This window comes from Solanum dulcamara, chromosome 2 (assembly GCF_947179165.1).
Source record: "Solanum dulcamara chromosome 2, daSolDulc1.2, whole genome shotgun sequence".
NCBI lineage: Eukaryota > Viridiplantae > Streptophyta > Magnoliopsida > Solanales > Solanaceae > Solanum > Solanum dulcamara.
The window spans coordinates 60,144,757-60,164,566 of NC_077238.1; the positions used below are offsets into that span (position 1 = coordinate 60,144,757).

The 19,810-nt window shown below is 37.4% G+C and overlaps 1 long non-coding RNA gene across 1 annotated transcript in view; it reads left to right on the forward strand.

Moving 5' to 3' along the window:
• LOC129876274 (uncharacterized) overlaps nt 1-19,810 on the forward strand; it is a 100,433-nt gene that overhangs the window by 54,362 nt on the left and 26,261 nt on the right. Inside the window, exons 3-4 of the long non-coding RNA XR_008763350.1 lie at nt 17,454-17,516; nt 17,621-17,667. This is a non-coding gene — a long non-coding RNA (uncharacterized LOC129876274). The remainder of the gene's footprint in view (nt 1-17,453; nt 17,517-17,620; nt 17,668-19,810) is intronic.

Genomic DNA, 19,810 nt, shown 5'->3' on the forward strand with positions numbered 1-19,810 from the left:
TTGTTCCTCCTCCTCCTCAAGTGCCTACTCCAACTTCTAAGATTCTGGACTTCAAGAAGATTAATCCACCAGAATTTAATGGTTCTAAGGTAGATGAGAACCCTATGGAGTTTATTGAGAAAGTCAATCAGATTGTGGTTATCATGGGTGTACCTCCAAATGAGAAGGCTGAGCCAGTGTCCTATCAACTCAAAGGTTTTAAAAGGGTTTGGTATTAACAATTGATTGTTGAGAGGGATAAACATATGGGACCCATATAATGGGAAAGGTTCACGGGTGCTTTCCTAGATTACTTCTTTTCTTTGGTGATAAGGGAGGCAAAGTTTCAAGAATTCATCAATATTCACCAAGGGAGAATGAGTGTGAGGGAATATGCCCTAAAATTCACTAAATTATCTAAGTATGCTCCTTTCATGGTCTCCAACTCAAAAGAAAGGATGAGCAAGTTCATTTTTAGTGTTTCTAGTTTGGTGTCCAAGAAATCCAAGACGGCCATGTTGGTCAAATAGATGTACATCTCCCGACTCATGACATATGCAGAACAAATTAAGGAAGAGAATTTAAGGAAGAGGTCAAGAGGGTTTAAGAAGGATAGAGTTGATGGTGGAGGATTCAATCCTCAAAGTTCTGATTATAGTGGTAGTGGAAAGGGCTAAGGTGGGTAATAATTTATGGGGAAAGGTCCCATCAATGCTCCTACTTAAATGTTCAACAAGGACAAGGGTGCTAATCTGATGGTTCCAAGGGAGAATGTTGGTGCTCAAGCTTTCCCTGATTGCAAAAAGTTGGAAGGGCTCACAAAGGGGAATGCTTAGCCAGCTTTAATGCATGGTTCAAGTATGGTAAGCCGGGTCACCAAGCTACAAATTGTAGAGGTGGTGGTGGTAGGCCTCAAGCCCATATTTCTCATGTTCAACAAGCTCAAGGAAGTGGACAATATACCAATCGCTTGTATTCCTTGCATGGGAGACAACAAGTTGAGAAAATACCCAATATTGTTACCGGTATATTAAAGGTCTTTGCTTTTGATGTGTATACATTATTAGATTTGGGTGTTAATTTGTCATTTGTTACCCTATTCCTTGCTAATAGTTTTGACACTTTACTCGATATATTATTGGAACCCGACTTGTTGTCTATCCCCGTTGGTGAGTCGGTTATTACTAGAAAGTTTATAGGGGTTGTCCCATGTCTATCTTGCATAAAATTGTTCCTTGTGATCTCGTTGAACTTGACATGCATCTTATGCTTCTATAGATTGTAGAACTCATAGAGTCAAGTTTTAATTCTCAAATCAGTGTATTATTGCATGGAATGGTCATGATTCGGTAGTGAAGGATAGTTCATTTCTTGTCTGAAGGCCTAAAAGTAGAGTGCTAAGGGTTGCATCTACCACATTATGAGGATTAGGGATGTCGACTCCGAAAGTCCTTCTATTGAGTCGGTTCCCATGATTAATGAGTTTCTCAATGTCTTTCTTGATGAACTCTCTAATGTCCCTCCCGAAAGGAAAGTTGGTTTTTGTATCAAAATCCATCTCAATACCCAACCTATCTTTATTCATCCCTATTGAATGTCCCTGGCAGAATTAGAGAAGTTAAAGGAATAACTAAAAGACTTGTTGGAAAAGGGATTCATAAGGCTAAGTATTTAACCATGGAGTGCTCCGGTGTTGTTTGTAAGGAAGAATGATGGATCTCTTTGGATGTGCATAGACTACCAAAAATATAACAAGGTGACCATTAAGAATAAATATCCAATCCTTAGGATATATGATTTTTTTGATTAATTGCAAGGGTCAAGTCATTTCTCAAATATTTATCTCTAATTCGGCTATCATCAATTAAGATTAAGGGAGTGTGACATTCCCATGATGGCATTTCAAACAATATATAGTCACTTTGAGTTTTTAGTGATGTCATTTGGATTGACGAATTCACTAGCAGTGCTTATGGATCTAATGATTAGGTGTTCAAAACCTAACTTGATACTTTTATGGTGGTCTTCATTGACAACATCTTGATTTACTTTCGTGGTGAGGAAGAACATAAATATTTCTTGAGAGTTCTGCTTCAAACCATGAGAGATAGACAATTGTTTGCTAAATTTAGGAAATGTGAATTTTGGTTGAAAGAGGTGGCATTTCTTGGTCAGACTATCTTGGTGATGGGATAAAAGTTGATCAAAAGAAGATGCAAAAGGACCTCAATCTAAGGCAAAGGAGGTGTATTGAGATCCTCAATAATTATGACATGAGTGTGCATTATCACTCGGGTAAGGCCAATGTTGTTGCCGATGCGCTTAGTAGAGTGTCTATGGAGAGTATGGCTCATGTTGATGAAGGGAAAAGGGAGTTGGTAAGGGATTCTCACCGGTGGGCTAGGTTGTGGGTGAAGTTGAGTGGTTCTGATGATGGTGGTGTGTATGTACAAAATAGATCCGAATCATAGTTTGATAGTAGATGTTAAGTCAAAGCAAGACCTTGACCCGACATAGGTGAAAATAAAGGAATTTGTGAAAAAAAAGAAAGTAGAAGTCTTTTCAAAAGGGGGGATGGGTTACTTCATTACCAAGACTGAGTATGTGTTCCGAATGTGGATGGCCTAAGGAGTTTGATCTTGTAGGAGGCTCATAATTCTTCATATTCCATTTACCCTAATTCAACTAAAATGTATCAAGACTTAAAGGAGCTTTATTGGCGGGGTGGCATGAAAAAGATTATAACAAGGTTCGTGGCCGAATATCTAAAATGCCAACAAGTTAAGGCCGAACACCAAAGGTCCGGTGGACTAGCATAAGACATCAAAAATCCCACTTGAAGGTGGGAAAATGTGAACATAGACTTCGTAGTGGGTTTGCCTCGTAGTTGAAAGCATCATGACTTAATTTGGGTAATCGTTGATAGAATGAGAAAGTCAGGTTATTTTCTACCAGTCAAGACTTCTTATAGTGCCAAAAATTAGGCTAAATTGTATATTCAGTAATTTGTAAGGTTGTATGGTGTGCCTTTGTCAATTAATTCAGATCATAGCACCCAATTCACCTCCCATTTTTAGAAATCATTTTAAAGGGATCTTTGTACCAAAGTGAAGCTAAGTACCGCATTCTATCTTCAAACCGATAGGCAAGTCAAACGGACAATTCAAACACTACAGGATATGGTAAGAGCTTGTGCGTTGGAGTTCAAAAAGAGTTGGGATAACCATCTACCACTTATTGAGTTCTCCTAAAATAATAGCTTCCAGTTAAGTATTGATATGATGCCATTTGAGGTTTTATATGGGAGACGATGTACGTCTCCGATCGGTTGGTTCAAAGTGGGTGAGATGACCTTTTTGGATCCTAATTTTGTGCTTGATGCCTTGGAGAAGGTGAGAGTCATTACAGAAAGATTGAAAACATCTCAAAGTAGCCAAAAGTCTAATTTCAATACAAGAAGGAGGGATCTTGAGTTTAGTGTAGATGATTGGATATACTTGAAAGTTTCACCCATGAAGGGTGTAGTTTGGTTTGGTAAAAAGGGAAAGTTAAGCCCTACATATGGGGGCCTTATTAAATCTTGCAACGGGTTGGCAAGGTTGCTTATGAGTTGGAGTTGCCTTTGTAAATGACTATGGTTCATCCGGTGTTCCACGTGTCTATGTTGAGAAAATGTGTGGAAGTAGTGAATGTTGAAGCAAACTTGAGTTATGAAGAGGTCTCGGTTGAAATTTTGGACCGATAAGTCAAGATATTGAGGAATAATGAAGTTGCATCGGTCAAAGTCATTCATATCAATCAACAAGTTGAAAGCGCTACATGGGAAGGGAAGAGGATATGATGAAGCGATATCCTCATATCTTTCATTCTACTCAAGCCTAAGGTACTAAGTTATTCATGCTAAATGCTTTAACACTCCTACATTTCAGATTTTCCAAAGTCTTTGATATGACTGTACGTTTCTGAAGTTAAATTTTTAAAGTCATGTTTCATGTTAAGTTTGAAGAACTCATGTTTAATGCATTTCAAGTGTCACTGTATTTTCATGTTAGGTTGTTAGTCCTCGTTCCGTGTCCTTTCTATGCTAGTCGAATCTCATTCGAAGACGAATGTTCCCAAAGGGGAGATATTGTAAGACCCCTTTAGTTGAAAAGTGGAAATGAAGGAAATAATTTGGGAATTGGATTGGATTCAGGTCCCATACTCAGTCTACGAGATGTAGAGACTCTTACGAGACGTAGGAGTGAATTGTAGGACTGAGGTTGAGGTTGTCAATTGGTTAAGTGTGAGAATGTGTCACGACCCGATCTATGGCCTAGTCATAACACGATGGTTGAAACCCCAAATGGTCTCTAACCAAGACTCTTGACATATCATAAAGCATACATAATGTAAAATAAGTGCTGAAAGATCATAGGAAAGTCTAGAATATGAAATATAGCGAAGAATGTCACTTGACAACATAGACTTAAAACATTTTTCCAACTAGATGCCTCTACTCATGAACATGGGCAGGGGCTAAGACATGTCCCTAGCTCACCCTCATAGTAAAGAAATAAATGACTTTTGGATGTAAGAAAACAACAACTCAAAACTAGTCCTCGATAGATGAGGACTCACCACAACATTGCCGAATAGGAAGCCTCAACTAGCCACGTGGATAGATATGATCCTCAACCTCAACCCCTATATTATGAGACAATGTAGGTAAAAGTATGCGTTAGTACTTTTGAATGTACTAAGTATGAGGGCATGACATGCAATGTATATAATGGGATGCAATAATCGAGTAAAGCACATGATAAGATGAGATAAGTAAAGACATGAGAGATTTTTAAAGATCAAAGCATTTGCAAAGCATAATTGAGATCATAAAAATACATAAGAGATCATATATATGTTGGATAGGAACCATAACCGACATTAAGACTATGCGAGCTATAATATGGTATCACGATTTTATCCCTACACTAGAAAAAGGGGAATCTACTTGCCAAGGTAGACTTTACCCCACTTGGCGGGTCATAACGTACGCTATATGTGGATTAAGGACCCCAAAGGTCGAGCCCCCACCTCAAGTCATCATTTCGTGCTAAGTTAAATCCCACGAAATACATAACATAATAACATACTTAGCATATATATAATAACTTATTCATAAACTTCATTTTTTATAGAATAGCTTATTTCATAACGTAATTGTAATGTGAGAACTGTCCTTTCATCATTACAATAGTAATTACATAATTCATAAAGTTAGGTCCTAGGTTATCACATAGGGTCCTAAGTTACCTTACTTCATAACTTGCTTGAAATCCATACCTTGAACGTACTTATGATTTATGATCACAATTCATACTTGAATTTAGAATATAACTCATATGCACAGTCAACTTGAATAAAAATCATGGTAATACCTTGAAATCACTGAATTCATAATCATACTTCATAATATCATCATAGAAAATAGGCTTCATGCATGGGCAATCATAATTGAACTTAAAATCATGTAATTTATGCAGAAACATACTTGTAATGATCAAATATAATAATTAAAAATATTATTCAAACATCCCAACGCAATTCATAAGATTAGGATTACAAACCCAATTGAAATTCATGAGATTTAGAGTAGAAACCTTAGGACTCCATGGGTAAAAGGGACCCATGGATCAATCTCTTCATACCTTGATTGAATTTGACCTTTAAATTGAAAAAGGAGACTGGTTCTTCAAGATACCCTAGCCAAAAGCTTGATGAAAAGATGAACTTTTAGAGGAGCTTTGAGAGAGAAGTCTTTTAGTTGACTGGGAGTTAATGAGGGAAAAGAATAGATTGAAGAGTATTTAGGATATTTTGGTAGTGAATCTAGTCCAAAAAACATCCACATACATAATTCGAAGAATAGGTAATGACTAAACTACCCCTCATTTAATTGAAGTTGGGACTCACCATGGGAGACTTATCACTATCTATGATACTCATCACGACCCGAGATGGTGTCCGTGATATTGGACTTAGAAATCTGATTTTTTTGGGTTTCATAGAAAGTTTCAAACCTTTCTTCATGGGAGCCTTCACGGTCTATGAAGTGTACCACGGGATGTGAAGAGTGGGCATGGTGAAGGCCTTGTAGGGTGACCTATAGGAATGATCATCATGGAAAACACCACGGTTCGTGAAACGTTCTACAGTCAGTGGTGCCTTATTGTGGACCCCATCTTGCAGGGTTGAACCTCAAGGTCACCACCATGATGGCTCACCACGAGGCATGATGACCACCACGGCCCATGATGGCCTCCGTGGTCATCACCTGATGCCAAAATTTAGACCTTTTTCCAGATTTAATGTTTTGATCTTCATTTTTTGACTTTCCAAATTCTGGGGTCTTACAATATCTCCCCCTTGGAAATATTCATCCTCGAATAGGACTCAGGCTAGCATGGATGGAATAGGAAAGGAACATAATAACCCAACATGAATGTAAAACATCTCGAAAATGCATAAAACATGTAATCTTTAATCTTTAAACAAAACATACCTTTGAAACTCATTTTGTGAACATAAATGCATATGTAACCATGAAAATAACTGAAATGCACTATTTGGGATGGTTGGTTCATGAAAGAGATAAATACCTTATGTAGGCACGGAAGGAAGGAGATAAGGCTATCGGGACCTCATATCGGCTTCGGCCTCCCATATAGCAACCCGACCTCTTGATTCCTCCATAAACCCTTAACTGAAGCAACTTCTTTATTTCTTAACTTTCTTACTTGATGGTCTAAGATCTCAACCGGAACATCTTCATACGAAAAACCCTCTTTAATCTTAATGCTGTCTAACAGAACAATGGAGCTAGGATCACCAACAAACTTCCTCAGTAATGACACATGAAACACCAGATGCACCGATGCTAAATCAGAGGGTAAATCCAACTCATAAGCAATTTTCCCAATTTGCCTCAAAATCTGATATAGGCCAACATAGCATGTACTTAGCTTCCCCTTCTTACAAAAATACATCACACCCTTCATGGGTGAAATTTTCAAGTAAACTCAGTCATTAACTTCAAATTCAAGTTCTCATTTCCTCACATTTGAATAAGACTTTTGTCGTCTTTGGGACATTTTCAATCTTTCTCTAATGAGTCTAACATTTTCCATAGCCTCAAATGCTAACTCAGTTCCTATCAATAAAACTTCTCCTACCTCAAACCATCTCATAGGGGATCGACAACCCCTATCGTACAAAGCCTCAAATCGATACATCTCAATACTAGAGTGATAATTGTTATTATACACAAACTCTATTAGCGATGTCCTTTAAAATCTATCACACATTCTCTTAACATATTGTCACGATCCAACCCTATAGGCCATGACTAGGGTCCGATCTGGACCCTTGTATACGTGTCTATCAGCTGTGGTCAAGTCAAACTGTAATTAACATAATACCATACAATAGAATCCTATTGGGTGATAATATTTTCATAAATCGGTAGCCTCTTTCATTTGGATCATATCATGAAAGGGAAAGTAAGCTGACAAGGCTGCCATAACATAATAACATATACCATATATTATGTAGACCTAGCTGAACCAACTGACGTACACAACCTACATATACATGTCTGCAGACCTCTAAGAATATTAATGACAACATATGGCGGGACAGGGCCCCCACCGTACCCCTGAATAAACAAAACAATTTTATATATCGGTGGTTAGTACCAAAAACTAGGCTCCGATACAATAGAGCCTCTTCCAGCTGAGCTGAGCAAAATCCTAAGCTGACGGACTCCCAGCACCGGTATCTATACCTGCAGGCATGAAACGCAGCCCCCCGAGAAAAAGGGGTCAATACGATATATGTACTGAGTAACATAAGACAATATGACTGGAGGCATATCTGAAATAGAGAAGCAGGGGATAAAATATCAAATCAGAAACCCATACTTGGGAAAGTAAAATCATGCATGCTCAAATTTTCAATAAAGCTGGCCCTATCAGGAATTCGGTGAATCATATCTGTAGAATCGTTACCTTATTACAACACATCATCATATCATCATATATATACATACGTACCCGGTCCTCTAGTGAGGTTGTGATGAACAATGCAGTGGAATTGTGCACGAATCCGATAACTAGCTCGGGACTCAAAGAAGAAGTGTTATAGTATACACGAGTAGAGTAGTGGAAAACAAAACATAGTTTAAATCATTATCTGAGACTCAATAAAGTCATCAAGTGAACCATCACTTGGAGAGCAGGGTAGGAATTGTCTGATGTATACCCTCTAAATTTCACTAAGGACTAGGTAAAAAGGAGTTTTGGAAATCTTAGACATATACCAGTGTGAAATATCTTATAGAAGTCTGAGTATTAATTATCTCAAAGCCTTTAGAAAAAAGAAGGGCTTTGTCTAATCAATCACTATACAGTCACAAAGAAGACTCGAGGAATAGAAGTTTAACTAATTTAAGATTCTTAACATACAGAAGTGATCAAGAGTCCTAAAGTCATATTCAGAACCTAAGAATAAAGTTGCACCAAAGCTTATATCATCCATAGTCTACATCTAAGATATGCTAAAGAAAGAAGAGATAGTTTCACATATCTCGTATGGACTTCTCTTAATCACGTCCACGTCATCATCCTCCAAACCTATTAAACATGGAAGCAATGAGAGTATCAACAACCTATAACTTTTCAGCACCTTCAATTGCACTTAGTATTCATGGAACCTATGTCCTTGTTCGTCTTCTTGACTAGGTCTTTAATTAGTTAAGGCATTAACGAAAATTGGGCAGCACCTCCCCTATAACATGCCCTATCCGAATTTCCAATTAGATCCCTAAACACTACATCCAACCAACAACAACAACCTGCAGATCATATACAAATAAAACATGGCAAAATTACACAACATAAGCTCCAAACAACTTGCTGAAAATTACGACACCAAAATAGGGTTTCTAGTCTTTATTTTGCAAAGACTTTAATTATATGAAATGAGGGGTCGTGTGGATGCAACTAGAATAAACCCCACCTATTTTAGAATACTTTTAGGCCCTGAAACACAGCCCCACATACCTTCAGTAGCACACCACAAGCACAACAGCTTGCTTCGACTACAATTTAACTATAGCGACTCCAATTTAGTTTGTGTCGAACGTCAAGCGTTTATATGACATTTTCACATTTACAGCCACCTATAGGGAGTGTAAAACACTCCAAAACAACACCATAAATTCCAAATTAAAAGGAAAGATCTTACCTTTCCCGAAATTGGCCAAAACTCGCCAAAACTCACTTCGGAAACCTCTTGGATGTGCTGAAATGGAGCGGATTTTTTGTGTCACTTCTCCGCTGCCACAAATTGTAATTTTATGTTATAAAACACCATTATATAATCGTGGTACACCTCAAATAATTAATTCACGGAATGAAATCGTGCCTTACCCTTTTGTTGACCCAAACCTGTAGCCCCTCTAGCTTGTTCTCTCAAGCTTTTGTCTCAACTTTCTTCCAAGTTTCTAAGTGTAGGGATGAATAAATGACTCCATAGCCATCATACGATACATATATACATCTCCACGTGCTTGAGGAACACCGTAGATAATTAATTCGCGGAAGAAAATTGAAGAACTTAGCTTTAATTCTTCACAACCATGGTTGCCTTTCTTTTCTCTCTACGTTTTTCCTCTATGTTTGCTGAAATTTTGGATAAAGACCAAGTTATTAGTCAAATAACATACATATATAGGGTGTCTTTGGAGGTGAAACAAGTCATCCCCATAAGGTGACACATGTCTAACCCTTATTGGACCAACGTAATTATGTAACTAATTAGGGGCTGCCACATGTCCTTAGTGGGGCCCACCCCCAAGTAGGTGGGTCACCTACTTGACCCCAAGCAGGTGGGTCACCTGCTTGCTTGAGGTTCTGCCACGTGTCTCCTTCCTAGGCTGCCATGTGTCCTTCTCTTCTCTTCCTCGCGGGTTTATAATCTCGTCTTATTTTAAGAGCCTATATAATCCGTACTACGTAAGCTTGGTATGTCCTTAAGTAGATCAAGTGTATAAGACTTCTAAATTAGTAGCTTATGTAGGTAAATCGCATCCTACGACTCATTTCTTGGCATCCAACTCTTTCTGGATTCTCCCGACTCTATTTCCAACCTTCCCTCTCATGGGTTATCGCATTCTTCTTTTGTTAGAGTTGTTTGATGTGTACGGAAATGAAGGGTCTCATGGCCACTTTCAAAAAGACTAGGAACACATTTCAAGGTTCAAAAGTGTGGGGTGTAAAACATATCCTCTAAGGTATGAATGGTGCATTCGGCCTGGCCATCCGTTTGTGGATGAAAAGTTATACTAAGCTTTACTTAGGTACCTAGAACCCTTTGGATGGATCTCTAAAACTGAGATGCGAACTAAGTACCTCGAGCAGAAATGATAGACAGTGGGACACCATAAAGCTTCACGAATTCTCGAATATACAATATAGCATATTCCTTGCTGAGTATGAAGTCTTAACAGGGAGGAAATGAGCCAACTTAGTCATTCAGTCAACAATTATCAAAATAGAATAGGGTTGTCTATGAGTACGAGGCAAACCAGTAACAAAGTTCATATTCAAGGCTTCTCACTTCCAACTAGGAATCTCAATGTCTTGAGCCAAACCTTCAGGTTTTTGATGCTCAACTTTGACTTGTTGACAATTGGGACACTTAGCCACAAATTCTGCTATGTCCCTTTTTATGCCATTCCACCAATACACTTCCCTCAAATCTCAATACATCTTTGTGGAACCAGGATGAATAGATACTACAAACTATGAGCTTCAGACAATATCATATCTTTCAAGTCCTTTACATTCGACACATATAATAGGCCTTGATATCTCAAAGCAACATATCCACATTGGGAGAAGGCCTCAATGGCTCTTTCAGCAACCGCTTTCTTCAATTCAACCAAAGTGGGATTATCATCTTGTTTTGCCTTTACATCTACCATGAGAGATGATTCAGAACCATTTTGCACAATAACTCCTCTAGCTTCCGAATCCCCTAATCATACACCCAAACAGGCTAATATATGCACCTCTCGAACTAACTTTATCTTCTCAATATTTACATGGGAAACACTATTCATAGTAAATCTACTGAGAGCGTTAGTGACCACATTCGCCTTACCCAAATTATATAGAACACTCATATCATAATCCTTTAACAGTTCAATCCATCTTCTTTATCCAAGGTTCAAGTCCCTTTGAGTGAATACATATTGTAAACTCTTATGATCAGTGAAAGCATCTACATAGACACCATAGAGATATTGTCTCCATAATTTCAAAGCAAATACCACCGTAGCCAATACCAAATCATGAGTTGAGTAATTCTTCTCATATATTTTTAGTTGCCTTGAAGCATAAGCTATCACTTTACCATTTTACATTAATACACAACCAAGACCAACTCGTCAAGCATCACAAAATACAATAAAAAAATCATAGCCTTCTGGTAAGGTCAACACCGAAGTGGAGATAAGTCTATCCTTCAACTCTTGGAAGTTTTTCTCATATGCCTCAGACCATTGGAATTTTACCTTCTTTTTAGTCAAAGCAGTCAAAGGTGATGCAATGGAAGAGAAACCTTCCACAAACCGTCTATAATAACTAGCTAAGCCTAGAAAACTCCAAATATCAGAAGGAGTCAACGGTTTAGGCCAATTCTTGATAGCTTCTATGTTCTTCAGATCAACCATAATTTGTTTTTCAGAAACAATAATACCTAGAAAAGCAACTGACCCTATCCAAAAGTCAAATTTGCTAAACTTTGCATACAACTATCGATCTTTGAGAATTTGTAACAAAATCCTCAAATGATTAGCATTCTCTTCCTCACTATGCAAGTAGAATAGAATATCATCACTAAAGACGATCAAAAACATATCCAAATATCATCACTAACGACAATCAGAAACATATCCAAATACTGCCTATACACTTTGTTCATCAAATCCATAAAACTTACAGGGGCATTCATTAGTCCAAAAGACATAACCAAAAATTCGAAATGACTATACCGAGTTGTAAAAGCTATCTTTGGAATGTCACACTCCCTCACTCGGAGTTGATGATAACCCAATCGGAGTTCAATACTCAAAAACTAATTTGCTCTTTGAAGATGATCGAATAATTCATTAGTCCTTGGGATGTGATACTTATTCTTGATTGTGACCTTGTTCAGTTGACTATAATTTATACACATTCAGAGTGACCCATCTTTCTTCCTAAAAAATAACATGGGATCACCCCAAGGTAAAATGCTCGGCTTATAAAACCATCATCCAACAAATACTTCAATTGATCCTTCAACTCCTTAAGTTTCACTAAATTCATACGATAAGGGGGAATAGAGATAGGTTTCGGGTAGAAGATCAATACCAAAGTCTATTTCCCTTTGGGAGGAATGCCTGCGAGATCTTCGGGAAAAACTTATAAAACTCACTAACTACTAAAACTGATTCAAGAGTAAGAGTTTCGGAGTCAACATCCCTAACCCACACTAAGTGATAGATGCATCCTTTGGAAATTATTTTTTGAGCCTTAAGATATGAAATGAATTAACCCTTAACCACAGAATCTTTACCCTTCCACTCAAGGATGGGCTTATTAGGAAACAAAAATTTGACCACCCGGGTTCTACAACGTACGCATTATAAGAGGCACATAACCAATCCATACCAAGAATAATGTCAAAATCGATCATGTCAAGTTCAACAAGATCACAAAAGATAACTTTATACAGAACTGACATGGGATACTTCCTATAAACTCTTTTAGCTATAATTGACTGACCTATGAAAGTATAAATAGAAAAAGGCTCCATCAATATTTCAGGGCTAACATCAAACCTCATAGCCATAAAAGCAGTAACAAAGGACAAAGTTGCACCCAGATCAAGCAAGGCAGAAATATCAAAGTGAAAGACCCATAACATATCGGTAATAATATTAGGAGTCTCTTCCACCTCTTGTCTATCGTGAAAAGCATAGAGTTGGTTGTTGCGTTGACCACCCTTAGGTTGAGCTTGGAAACTATATGGAGCTTGGACCTCTTGAGCAACTTGGCTTTGAGGACGACCTTCTCTACCCTTGTTGGTAGCATGAGTGCACTCAGATTACCTATGTCCCATTTTTCCACATCGAAAGAAAGCATCCCTTCCCATCAAACATAACCCTCAATGATTCTTTCCACACCTTGCACATTTGGCAAATGAAGGGCTAATAGCATTTGTACCTCCTCCTTGGGCCTTATAGTATAGCACTCTATCATTCATAAACTTCTTTTCCGAACTTTGAACTTGTTGAGAAAGGAAACTACCACCACCAGACTTAGCATATGAGAACCCACCTTCATACCGGGCTCTCTTAGACTCTCTTATTCTCATTTCCTTGAGTTTCTCTCTCTCAATTTGTTTGGAAAAAGTCATAACTTGAGATATATACATATTCTTAATAATAATAGTGGTATCGTATACCCCCTGATATGAATTGACTCATTCGGGCACATGGGTCGGCAACCAATGAAGGATCATACTTGGAGAACTTGAGGGAATAGTCCCTCATTCCCATGTTGCCTTGTCAAAGATTTATGAACTCCAACACCTTGGCTTCCCTTAGTTCAAGATGGAAAAGGCAATCAAGGAAAGAAAGTTTGAAGACTTTCCATTCAATTGGTCCTTCATCTACCCTCTCCATCTTTCATTACGTATACCATATTTGAGCCACACATTTGAGTTGGTGACCTGCCAACTCCGCCTTCTCCTCTGACGACATCCCTATTATGCTTACTATTTTTTAGACCTCGTCAGTAAATTCTTGAGGATCCTCCTCAACCTTTGAGCCATGAAACTCTGGAGGTTTCATTCTTGCAAAGTCTCTTACCCTTGAAGCCGGAGTGGGAATATTAAGAGGAGCCGCAACCCTTTTATTTTCCATAACTTTTGCTAGCATAGTAATAGCATTCTGAAACTGTGCATTGGTCACTTGGTCGGGTATGGGACCATTGTGTTGAGGAGCCAGGGGAGCTTGAGCCTCATTAACATTGTTCCCCCTATGGAAACAGTGATCTTCTTGGAGGCATACTTCTAAAAATTGCAAAGAAAGATCATTAGGGAAAGAAAGTCTTTAGGAAAATTCTATAGCATGAAATAGACCATGAAAGTAGTGAAAAATTCCTAAAATATCCTATAGCCTCCTATTCATAGATGTGACACGCTTGAAGAAAGTAGTGAGAATTTCCTAAAATGCCTTATAGCCTCCTATTCATAGATGTGACATGCTTGAAAACCATGAATAATAATACTCTACTTGACGCATCATGTTGGACACCCTAGGACATCTTAAACCTAGTGCTCTAATACCAAGTTTGTCATGACCCGACCTAGGGCCTAGTAGTAATACGACAATTGAAACCCCAAAAGGGGCTTCAACCAAGCCTCTTGACATATCATAAAGCATACATAAGGTAAAATAAGTGCGGAAAGATCATAGGAGAGTCTAGAATATGTAACAAAATGAAGAATGTCACTAGACAACATAGAGTTAAAACATTTGTCCAACTAGATGCCTCAACTCATGAACATAGGTGGAGGCTAAGATATGTCCCTAGCTCACCTTCATAGTAAAGAAATAAATTTCTTTCAGAAGTAAGAAAATAATAAATCAAAGCTAGTCCTCGATAGATGAGGACTCACCATAACTCTACCGAATAGGAAGCCTCAACTAGCCACGTAGATGGATATGATCCTCAACCTCAACCCCTATATTATAAGACAATGTAGGCAAAAGTATGAGTTAGTAGTTTTGAATGTACTAAGTATGAGGGCATGACATGCAATGTAAATAATGGGATGCAATGATCGAGTAAGGTACATGATAAGTTGAGATAAGTAAAGACAGGAGAGAATCTTAATGATCAAAAAATTTGAAAAACATAATTGAGATCATAAAAATATATAAGAGATCATACATATGTGTCATAGGAACCATAACCAACATTAAGCCCATGCATAACATGTAATCCCGATGTTACCTCTACACCGAAAAAAGGGGAATCTACTTGCCAAGGTAGACTCTATCCTACTTGGCGGGTTATAACGTACGCTATATGTGGATCCACTAGCTAAGACATAAATCAACCTATGGTGGCACTTAGTTATGAGACAAGAGACTTTGTATAAGGACACCATAGGTCGATCCCCTACCTCAAGTCATCATTCGGTACTACGTTAAATCCCACAGCATACATAACATAGTAACATAGTTAGCATATATCATAACTTGTTCATAAACTTCATATTTCATAGAATTGCTCATTTCATAATGTACTTGTAATGTGAGAATTGTCCTTTCATCATTACAATCATTTAATTCATATAGTAAGGTCCTTGGTCACCACATAGGGCCCTAAGTTACCGTACTTCATAATATGCCTGAAATTCATACCTTGAATGTACTTTTAATTCATGATCATAATTCATACTTTGTTCATAGGACACTTTACAGTATATGAAGTGCACCATGGGATGTGAAGAGTGGGTGTGGTACAGGCCCTGTAGGGTGACCTGCAAGAGTCAGCATCAAGGAACACACCACGTTCCTTGAAATGTTCCACAGTCTGTGGTGCACTGTCATGGACCCCATCCTATTGGGGTAAACCTCAGGGTCACCAATACGGTGGCTCACCATAAGGCGTGATGACCATCACAGCCTGTGATGGCCTCTGTGGTCATCACATGGTGCCAAAATTTGTAGCTTTTCTATATTTTCAAGTTTTGATCCTTATTTTCCAACTTTACAGATCCTGGGGTCTTACAGAATGGGTCTACGAGACAAAGTGAAGAATCATATAAGTGAAGATGAGTCGTAGTCCCAACTCATTGGTAAAATTCATTGACTCGGGGTTTGCTATATTTTTGACCTGCAGGATGAGTCAATTTTATGACATGTTGACTCGTAGAAATAAGTCATAAAGAAAGTTTAGAGGCTTAGTTAATTAGGGTTTTCTCAGAACCTGCAACGGCGAGTCATTTCTATGACTCATTGAACTTTCTATGATATGTAGGGTCGACTCTTAGGGTCAGTCCGGCCAAATTTTAAGAGGGGTATTTTGTTCTTTATTTATGTTTTATCAGTAGAGTGAGGTCGTTTTGGGGAGTGAATCTAACCTATATAAAGACCCTAATCCTTCCCAAGCCCCTCATTCCTCACATTAACTCCCCTACACAAAATCTTTTCCTCTTAAAGTTTCTCCCAAGAGTTTCATCTTCCAAGCTAGAGTTTCATCCCAAGGTCTTCAAGTCTCCATTTTCTAGCTTCCAGTAGGGATTTATTCCACAAGGTTTGTGGTTATCATTCATGGGTTCTTCTACCCATGAAGCTCAAGTATTTTTTTAACTTAGCAACTCAACGTCAATTGTGAATTTCATGGGTTTCATATCATGATTCCAAATGTATATATTATGGAGTATTTAAAGTCTATTTACCTATTTTAGCTTATATTGGCTCTTATTTTCATGAGATTGATGATTTATCAAAGGTCCTTATGTGAAGTCATGAAAGGGGGTTTAAAGTTAATTGGTGAATTGTTTCAAGTATATGTTTTAAATTGATGCATTCCATTGTTTTGATGCATGATATCACTGATGTTAATGATTTGAAGTTGAATTGGCTAAACCCACCATGTTTTACCATGACTTTTATAGAATGTTGAATTGATTGAAAAGGGGTTTTAACCCTATGTTTACTAAGGTTTATTTACTACTAATGTAAGGGTTCTAAAAAGAATGATTGAATAATGATGAAAGGGGTTCTTAGCCAAAATAAAGAGATTCTATGTGATAAGGACAATTCTCATATTTGAATCATTATATTTTAATGAGCTACTCTACTTATTAATGATTGATGTCTCAAAGTATATGTATGCACATGTTATTAAGATATATGTAATTTTGTGCGATTCGACTTAGCACTAAATAGGGCATTAAGGTGAGGTTTGGTAAGGGAATCCTAATAGCAACCTCTTGTCTCATTAACTATACGCCAACATAGGAACCCTTGTAGGCTTTAGGTTAGTAGATCCACAAAAGAACTTAAAGTTAAAGTTAAAGAAATGAATGAAGTGATGGAGTCCTACTCGGTAAGTAGACTCCCCGTGCCAATGTAAGGGGTTATATTGGATTCCATGTAATAGTTCACATGATCTTAAATGCCGATTATGGTCATCTTCCCAAAATGAATATTTCAAATGCTATTTATTGATTGATCATGCATGCATTGCATTATGTTCCATACTATATAATGTTCTAATGTTCCTTCAATGTTAATGCATGCCTACATAGTTAGTACATTAAAAGTACTAACATATACTCTATTGCCTACATGATATCACCTTGTACAGACCGGTGTTGCTCCACATTCACCTCAGAGTGGGTAGTTGAATTCGTTGAAGGTTACTATTTTGGTGAGTTCCCATATTTCGGGAACAATATCCCTTTCCCTTTATTGCTTATGTTATTTAAAAACTTTTGGATACCTTTCATGATACTTGTTTCCGTTTATTATAAGGGTGAGCTTGGGATATGTCTTAACCCCCACCAAGTCTTTTAGTAGAGGTATGTTTGCACATAAATATATGACGTTCTATATTTGTCATTGACTCTTATTCTATAAGTTTCACTTAGTCCCTCTACCCATCTCTACTTCCTTTTGTTGTTGAATGTCATTACGTAATGAAAAGCTAAATAACTGCTAAGAGGCTTGGGTGAGGTACCTCCGGGTGTCTCATTTGCCGTGTCAGTCTAAGACCTAGACTTGGGTCATGACAGTAGCATAGAGAAAAGTATGTGGTCATTTCATGGAATGTACTGAGTATATAAGAGACACTAAACATAAGCATAAAAAGTGACAATGGCCAAAGAGAATGAGATAAGGTGTCATAAATCACATCATATTGAGACAGTTGAAAAAAGCATTACGAAGTTAGTACGTAAATATCATTTGAGAATCTATTTCCAAATACATAAACATAAGCTTAATTTGATAGCCAAGTGTGAAACATATATACATATGATGACATATCTAAAAATGTACCATGACGGTTAAGAATATAAAATAAAAAGTACATACACTAGGGAGTTTCTTTTAACCGACATACACCATGTGAGCTCATGATGCCCAACCTAAAATCCTAGTTGGAAGAGCTGTCATATACCTTGCAAGGATATAGAACCTATCTTTTTAATGTGGATCCACCATCTGGGACTCAAAGGGTTAATGAAGTTGACCAATTGTTGATGTACTCAAGTCCTATAATGGCACATAGTTATGAGACCCGGATTCTCTAAAACCATATCATCTCTGTGCTAAATAGTCCTCCAAAATAGCATACATATATACTAATACTCATACATATAACAACTATCTATCTATCTATCTAAATCAGTTGTGAGACTATTTGCAATTCTTCATACTTTAAATTCATAAGGGTTTAAGTGACTATAGAAAATTTGCTAAATTAGTTCATCCTTATAAAGACAACAATTTTGGCATCAGAGTGAACGGATACTCTCATTGAAGTGTTACATACCTGATAAATGATAGCTAAAATGGAGAATTGTTTGGATACCTTAAAAAACCCTAGCCTTTGCTTTCCTTATAGTTTGAATATAAGTTACGGAGTTATGAGCGTAACTTGGAAGAGAACTAGGTGTATTTTGATGTTAATTTACCCTAAAAAGAAGTTATAATAGTGTGTATTAGGCTTAGAAAGATAGGAAAAGGTCAAAATAACCCTGACTTAAAAGTTGTATGAAATCAATCCACAAGGGCCATCTATGATCAGTTGCTTTATTTACAGACCATAGATCCCAATTGTGAAACTCAGACTTAAATTGGAGTTTTTAAAGTTTTATTTATGAGACAACAGTACGACCCGTAGAGGGGTTTATTAGTCGTAATTGAGTCCATAGAAATCAGACTTAAAATCAACTCTCTAAAGTTCATTCTACAATCTCTATTTATGACCCATAAATAGTTCTATGAGTCAAAAATGACTCCATAAAAATTAGACAAAAAAGTGAAGTCTTTGAAGTAGGTTCACTAGCACTATCTATGAATTGTTGTTCAATCTACATGTCATAGATGGCATCCATAGATGTACAAAGTTTTACAAATATAGATTTCTCAGCATTCCTTAACCTGATATGGACTATGGATTTGTAAGGCATTACAGGAAAGGGAGCAGAGTTCAGTAGGCACTCTCATTCAATAGTTTGATGTGATCATGAAAATGAAATAGGTCTAAGCTACGAGGATTAGATATGTGAGATGATGGTATGTCCCTCACATATGGGATATATATATACTTGGGATGCCACTATATCTGAAAAAGGAATGCATAAGAAGAGCATATTTGAGGAGCCACAGATCCAGACAGAGAGGTTGTAGTGATTCCTAATATTTAAGATACTTTCATATGGTATCAGTTTAGATGGATGGTTGAACCTTCCAGGAGATATAGTACGATAATGGTGAGGGATTTTTATGCTTTTTATGTCACTTTAATTAGGCTGAACACTACAGAGAGTGCAAAGGACATTGATTAGCCTCCTTTTACTCATACTCTTGTTTGCACAACACAGGTTGACATTTTTGAGTGAGATCCAACATTTCTTATATAGGCCACATTATGAGATGCCCACCACTACAATTGAGTTTGATCACTATATGAGGATGGTGAAGGACCAGAAAAAAGAT